Raw genomic sequence first — 8,530 nt, forward strand, 5'->3', positions numbered from 1 at the left:
CAATTGCCCTGCTATAGGCTGTTAGGTGTGCTAATTAGAAGGGGGCCACAGCTGTTTTCGTTTTTGGTATCGCTAGACCAGGGGTGGGGAACCTTTTTAAGAGCCAATTTTTAATTTTTGGTTAATGCATTTTTCCAAAAGAGTGAAAAAAAAAAAAGAAAAAAAAAATATATATATATATATATGTGTGTGTGTGTGTGTGTGTGTGACCCTGGACCACAAAACCAGTCTTAAGTAGCACGGATATATTTGTAGCAATACCAAAAATACATTGTATGGGTCAAAATTGTAGATTTAGTTTTTATGCCAAAAATCAATAAGATATTAAGTAAAGATCATGTTCCATGAAGATATTTAGTAAATTTCCTACCATAAATATATCAAAACTTCATTTGGACAACTTTAAAGGTGATTTTCTCAAATTTAGATTCCAGATTTTCAAATAGTTGTATCTCGGCCAAATATTGCTTATAGCTTATTTATTCAGCTTTCAGATTATGTATAAATCTTAATTTTAAAAAAATGGACACTTATGACTGGTTTTTGTTCTCGTTATGTTTTCAATAATGTTTTAATAATAGTAAATTTATTAGGTCCATGGAAACTAAAATACACAAATATGCAACAAATCGTCAAAAATTGTGCAGGGCTTTTACTGTGAGGTTGATTTACAATCTGAGAGGGATTAATTCTCTTCAGAGTTCTCTCTCTCTGTGTGTGTGTGTGTGTGTAACTGTGCGTTCACACCGCCGGCGGCGAGAGCGTCAAAAGATCGCTCTGGCCGCGCTACCCACAACGCTGACCACCGGCGGCGAGAGCGTCAAAATTCGCTCTGGCTGCCCTGTAGACGCTCCACGATCGGTCTTTATTTAAAGGGGCCGCAAACATACCAAACAAGCGTTCTGATCTTGTGCAGACTTACCACAAAAAGGGTATAACCTTATGATATATCTTAAATGTGAAAGTAAAAAAAAATATTACACCTTGGTCGAAGCAACATTTTTTATTTTCACGTCTCTATACACAGACAGAGACACATCATAAATGACTGTGAAACCCGCCACAACAATAATTAATCTCTCTTCCATTTTGATTAGGAACTAATGTGTGGTCGGAACCAAAGTTTACAGGACTGCGTTCTCTGGGACCCTCTCAAGCGGAGGAATTCTACATTCCGATTGGTTGCCGCCCAACAGCGTCATAGTTCATTACCATAAAGTTGAACTGATTTAAACTCTCCTTGACGCCCTCGCCGGCCAAGACGCGCCGCGCCGCTCCTCGCCGCTTTTCGCCACCCGCTCACATTGAAAATGAATGTCTTCCGGTCACTTTGACGCTCTCGCCGCCGGCGGTGTGAACGCACAGTAAGAGACTGAGTGAGTGAAAAATTATGCACGGTGCTTATGTCGACCGTATTTATGTGAATACACACCAGTGCAGGCATTTTGACAAAGTCTACTATGCTTGTCCGTGTTCCACACGGACCTCGCTCGCAAAAAACATCCAATCAGAAGCGGATTGAGTTCTGTTGGCTAGGAGTTTTTAATACTGTCTGTCTTTTTAATATCAAGAATGTCCCGCTCTTTACGGTCTCATTCATGCACATTCCTTTATTAATAACGCTAACAGTCCCACCTGCTGAAAGCTGCGCGGAAAAAGCGAAAGTAATTGGCAAAATGTTTCAAAGTATAAAATATATAAACAAAGTATATGTTTCAGTCCTGTCACTTTTTTTACATACTTTTCTGCTGTTCAAAAAATCTTTCTTTTCACTATTACCACAAACAAGCTACGAATCTGAGTGCAGGAGCGCTACGTTACCATAGAAACGTCAGTGGTTTGTTGTTGTGACTCTCGCGAACAGCAATGAACACGCACTTTGGGCAGTACAGAAAATTTATTATTTTATGTATTATGTATGTATGTATGTATTTTTGTATTATTATTATATTATGTACATGTAGAGTTTATGTAGGCTCTACAACAAAGGCATTGCTGATCTCTAGTGATGTCTAATTGTTGTAATAGATCATTTGTTGGTAAAGGGTGAGAGATCTGGGGCCTGGAGTGACGCCTCGTGGTACTGTCACAGAGAGGCACAAAATCACTTTCCAGGACAATTTCGTTCACTGTTCCTGGCTGGTGGAATGATCTCCCCCCCCAATCCGGAATGTTGAATCCCTGACAATTTTTAAGCAACAGCTGAAAACTCATCTCTTTCAACACTATTTGACTTCATCCTAAATTTAAATAATAAAAATTAAAAACTTTGTCTTTCTGGTCACACTTTATATTAGGTGGCCTTAACTACTATGTACTTACATCAAAAAACAAGTACAATGTACTTATTGTGTTCATATTGTATTGCAAAACACTTTTGCTGCCATTGAGGTGGGATATGTACGGTGGCCCACAACACAACGAAATTAAAAAAGCAAACATAAGCTCACAACACAACGCAATTAAAAAAAGCAAGCATATGCTCACAACACAACGCAATTAAAAAAGCAAACATAAGCTCACGACACAACGCCATTAGGGGGTAGTTGGTCTGCAGAAACGGGCAATTGTGCGCATGTGTAAGGGACCCAGCCATCAAAAAAATAGGCATAGGAAAAACAAGCTTCCCAAACAAATAATCTTTTTAATTAATCAAAACAAACCTTCACAAGTTTAAAGCAGAAAATCTAAATTCAAATAAACTAACTTAGGCCTATAAAAGAGGTCAACAAAACAAAACTAAACTCAAGATAAATGAGGGCATGACAAACAAACTGAACTGACCTAACAAATGACACCATGAGAACACATTTATACAACTGGACTAGTCCATGTTCCACACAAGAGGGGAAAACAAAAAAAACTACAACGTACAACAACAACAACAAACAAATATCAACTATTTAAATAGTTGAATTAAAGATTAAATATAAATCTTGAAAAGAAGTCTAAATAAAAATTCCTTTAAGGAAGTGAAACATAAGAAAACAATGCCCATTTAGACAACTCAATCCTCCCTCCAATTCATCTGTCCATTGGAACCAGCCAACGGAACTAAAGAGTGGTGGAAGCAGCACGCCGGTCCTTTAGGCGGACGCACCCCGCGACGGAAGCTCAGAAACCTCCGCTATTCTCCACACAGCCCACACCACGGTAATTTAAACTAAAAAAAAACAATATTAACAGAAATATACAGCACAGCGAACTAAATTGTGTGCACTCCAACTAGTTAACATGTACCGATATTCAATAAACATTCTAAATGAGCAAAAGAATCGAGTCTGTCTTCTTATTCAATATCATGTGATAATTCATTAAACAAATGCAACAATTAACCGTAAGAATAAGCAAATCCTCCCTCCAATTCATCTGTCCATTGGAACCAGCCAACGGAACTAAAGAGTGGTGGAAGCAGCACGCCGGTCCTTTAGGCGGACGCACCCCGCGACGGAAGCTCAGAAACCTCCGCTATTCTCCACACAGCCCACACCACGGTAATTTAAACTAAAAAAAAACAATATTAACAGAAATATACAGCACAGCGAACTAAATTGTGTGCACTCCAACTAGTTAACATGTACCGATATTCAATAAACATTCTAAATGAGCAAAAGAATCGAGTCTGTCTTCTTATTCAATATCATGTGATAATTCATTAAACAAATGCAACAATTAACCGTAAGAATAAGCAGGTAAAATCAATGCTTACCCATACGAGTAATATGTGTATGTGTGTGTAAATATGCACGTTACCGCTCACTGATGTGTGGCCGCATCGTGGGCCATCACATACTCCCTTCCTTCGGGAATGTCACTGGCACAACTGGAAAGATAATCCGCTGTAAGATTTACTTTGCCAGGGACATGTTGGATGGTGAAGCAAAACGGTTGCATGGTAAGGTACAAGCGAGTGATTCGATTGTTAGTGTCCTTCATTCTTTGAAGCCACTGTAGAGCCTTATGATCCGTCTCCAGTCTAAACTCCCTTCCTAGGAGATAGTATTTCAAGGAGTCCAAGGCCCACTTCACAGCCAAGCATTCCTTCTCCACGATGGAATAGCGGACTTCTCTAGGGAAGAGCTTGCGACTGAGGAAAGCAATGGGGCGCCGCGCATCCGGGCCACCCTGCAACAAAACGGCTTCTAGGCCTCTGTCGGAAGCATCTGTTTGGAGAATGAAAAGTCTGTTAAAATCAGGATTATGCAGAACAGACTCATTGCCCAAGGCAGTTCTAATATCTTGGAATGCGACTTTCGCTTCATCAGTCCATCGGAGCTGATTGGGACTCCTTGAGCCCACCATATCGTCAAGGCTGCAGCCCTGCTGGAAAAATTGGGAATTCATTTATTATAAAATCCAGCCATGCCCAGAAATGATCGCAGCTCCTTGCGAGTCCGTGGCTGGGGACACCCTTCAATGGCCTGAACCTTCTTCACCTGAGGCTTTATTACCCCATTGCCAATGACATATCCCAGGTACTCCGCCTCAATCTTTGCAATGGCACACTTTTGGGGATTAACAGTCAAGCCAGCTCTCTGGAGCCATTGCAGAACCTCCTGGACATGCTGCAGATATTGTTCCCATGTGTTACTATATATCACAATATCATCCAAATAAGCAGCTGTATAGGTCAACCCCTGCAGTACCTGGTCCATAAGTCTTTGGAAACTAGCAGGTGCCCTGTGCAGCCCAAAAGCGAGAACGTTAAAATGAAATAGCCCCCACGGGGTCTTGAAGGCTGTCAGTTCTCTGGACCGCTGAGTCAATAGGATCTGCCAGTAACCCTTTGACAGATCGATGGTTGTCAAGAACTCCGAGGTACCCAGTCGATCAGTGAGGTCACTTATACGGGAAGTTGGATAAGCATCAAACTTGGTTACAGAATTAAGGTAACGAAAGTCTAAACAAAATCTTATTGAGCCATCTTTTTTTTGGAATCAGGACCACAGGATGGCACCACTCACTCTTGGACTGCTCTATGATCCCCAACTTCAGCATCAGCTCTACTTCCTTCTTTAGTGACTCTTGGAGAAGCTCTGGAACACGGTAACTCATTCTCCTTACAACAGCATCAGGTTTCAATACAATATCATGTTTGATTAATGTTGTAAACCCAGGGTATTCTGAGAAGACTCCCGGTAAGCAAATGGCCCTCACCTCTCGCTGTTGCTGTGGTGACAGGTGACTCAGATCGACATCTCCTAGAGCAGGCTGAGGTAAATATTGGTCATCCGATTCCTCTTCTTCCTTCACTTGTTGAATCATTAAGATCTGGGCAGACTTGCCAGGACGAGATACCCACTGCTTAATCAGATTAATGTGCAGGATTCTGGAAGGACGATCTTTACCAGACATTGAAATTATTCAGGTAAGGGACCAGACTGGCATCCTCCTGTTGTAGCTTAGCAATATTAGTAGGCAACTTGAATGGGAAAGAGATTCAACTGGTATATTAGTAGCATTATATTGAATTTTTTCCAACATTTTCTGTCGACAGGACTTCCTGGACTTTGCAGAGCACAAAGGTTATACATCTTCCCCAAAGAAAGGTAGGGCACTCAGCAGCTGTTGCCTTTCTTCCCCTTTACTTGCTTGAGCTCTGGTCACAGCCATATGGCATGGTACCGACTGTAACAAGTCCCAGAGTACTGGCACATCATGGCCCAAAACCACAGGGAATGGCAGATGGTCCGACACGCCCACATCAAGCAGGTAAGCTTGTCCCTTCACTTTAATGTATACTTCTGCCGTAGGAAGCAGCTTTTCATCACCATGCACACAGCGAATGGATTTCTTATCTCTGACGTTGAGCTGTGCTGGTGGAATATACTTGATGTACCAGGGTCTGATCACTTCCGGTGTCTACAAGGGTTTGCAACTCCTTTCCATTCACCTCCACGGTGGTAATCTGCCGTGCCCACCCTGCTCCTCCTTCAGGACTTGTTTGACCACGGGGAACATAACACAGGTGAATAGTGAAAATTCACGGTGAAAGCCGATCGAAGCGGAGTCCAGCCCAGGGTCATCGTATGTGGTTGCCGCAAGCCCTCCGGACGCTCCTTCGTTGAACCTACAGCCTCCGCTCACTCAGCCCGCCGGCCGTTCCTCACTTTATCCCCCGGTCTCTCAAGACCTTTTCACCAGGTTCAAAACTTCGCTCACGAGCAGATTGATCATACCAGGTTTTCTGCCATGATTGAGCCTCTGCTAAATGAGATTGAGCCAGTGCGGTCATCTTCTCCAAGCGTTCTCGCATCTGAATCACATAAGACACAACATTAATCGGCTCACGTCTTTGCTGGTGCCCCTCCCGTATCTCTCGAAGCAGAGAAAGAGGACCTCTTACTTCATGCCCATATAAAAGTTCAAAAGGGGCAAAGCCGGTAGATGACTGTGGCACCTCTCTAAAATTCAAATGTCAATTGTAGAGTAGTGCTTGTTGATTATCATTTCTCCGATCACAAATGCAGACATGGTTTTATGTATACACGGCGATGCAACGCGTAGATAAATGTGTTGCTAACATCATATTTCCTCATGTGTTGGTGTGCTACAGTATGGCTATCTCTTTTTTCATACTGTACTATGGAAGTCAGTGGGGTCAACAGTGCAAAGAATGACCGAGAGACCAAGGTTGGAGGTTCTCTTGTGGAAAGAGATTTTTCCACAAACTCTCATGGATCATGGTGTAGCTGGCCCCTGTGTTCACCATGGCCTTTCCAGACCACCCACCAATGAGGATGGGAACACTCAGCTGTTGTGGGATGACAACAGGAGAAACAGGCGTTGGTGTATGAGGTGGTTTCTTGGAAGTGGACAATCTTTTATTAGTTGTAGCTGTCACAGAATTATTAGTTGCTTGACCTCCAGACTTACGGGAATTAAATGATCGTTGACTGGTGAAAGGATGTTGCTGTTTTGCAGGTTGGTTTGAGATTGGGTTGACATAACGCGGACAACATCCAGGTGAGTGATGTCCCTTACATCTCCAACATTGCACTTGGGGTTGGTCAGTGGGTTTGAGGTTTTTTGGAGTTACTTCCTGCTGTGATTTTCTGCTCATACACTTTTCATATTCCAGTTGCTGTTCATGGTCCTTATCTAGCTTATGTCCCTGCTTTACCAGTTCCTCCACAGTGCTCACACTAGTAGCGTAGCTGGCTGGCGAGGTAAGGTTTTATATTTTTGAGAATCATTTTGACAATTTCATTTTCAGTTAGACAAGGCTTCCATCTTTTGCAGAGGGCACGATATGTAAAGGCGAAATCTCTGATGGATTCTCTCTCTCCTTGATACCTTGTGCGGACCCTTTCAGCCAGCTCATCTTCATAATCTTCGGAGAGGAAGGCTGAGAGGAAAGCAGTCTCGAATTCATTCCATGTCGTTATGGAAGATCAGGCGACCTCCCACCAATCACGTGCAGTGCCATGGAGCACGCTGCGGAAGGTTGCCAGGAGGTCAGTTTCTGCGAGTGGGTGCAATGCCAAGAAGTCCTGACACCGTGTTAGGTACAGCAGAGGATCGGCGTCATCCGACGGTCTTCCAAATGTGGGAAAGGTCAACTTTAAATGGTTACTTTTTCCAGCAAGAATAGGAGGACACTCTGGGACATTTTCTAGTGGTGATGGGGGTGCGGTAAGTGTGGCACTGTGTGGTGCCATTTCTTTTCCTTGCTGTTTGACTTTCTCCATGTTTGTTTGAAGTTCATTAACTTGTGTTGTTAGCTTGTCAATCTGAGTGATGCACTGATTACATTCAGTGGAGAGCTGCTCATGATCCTTTTGAAGGTTCTTTAGTGTAGCTCTGATGTCTTGTGTTGCAGTTAACGTGGTGAAAATTTGTTGCTGGTTAGCTTCCATTTTCGCAGTCAGGTCTCCAATTTTTTTTTCATAATGGGAAGTGGCTGTTTTTTGCTCCTGGGCGAGTTCATTCACAGCTTTATCCTGATGTTTCATGAAGTACTAATGTACGTTTCTGTCGATGTATGTGCTCCACATTCATTTCACATGAACAACTGTTCGTAGATAAATGTGTTGCTAACATCATATTTCCTCATGTGTTGGTGTGCTACAGTATGGCTATCTCTTTTTTCATACTGTACTATGGAAGTCAGTGGGGTCAACAGTGCAAAGAATGACCGAGAGACCAAGGTTGGAGGTTCTCTTGTGGAAAGAGATTTTTCCACAAACTCTCATGGATCATGGTGTAGCTGGCCCCTGTGTTCACCATGGCCTTTCCAGACCACCCACCAATGAGGATGGGAACACTCAGCTGTTGTGGGATGACAACAGGAGAAACAGGCGTTGGTGTATGAGGTGGTTTCTTGGAAGAGGACAATCTTTATTAGTTGTTCTTTAGTGTAGCTCTGATGTCTTGTGTTGCAGTTAACGTGGTGAAAATTTGTTGCTGGTTAGCTTCCATTTTCGCAGTCAGGTCTCCAATTTTTTTTTCATAATGGGAAGTGGCTGTTTTTTGCTCCTGGGCGAGTTCATTCACAGCTTTATCCTGATGTTTCATGAAGTCAAACGGG

This window comes from Sinocyclocheilus grahami, unplaced genomic scaffold, assembly GCF_001515645.1.
Source record: "Sinocyclocheilus grahami isolate Dianchi unplaced genomic scaffold, SAMN03320097.WGS_v1.1 scaffold786.1, whole genome shotgun sequence".
Classification (NCBI taxonomy): domain Eukaryota; kingdom Metazoa; phylum Chordata; class Actinopteri; order Cypriniformes; family Cyprinidae; genus Sinocyclocheilus; species Sinocyclocheilus grahami.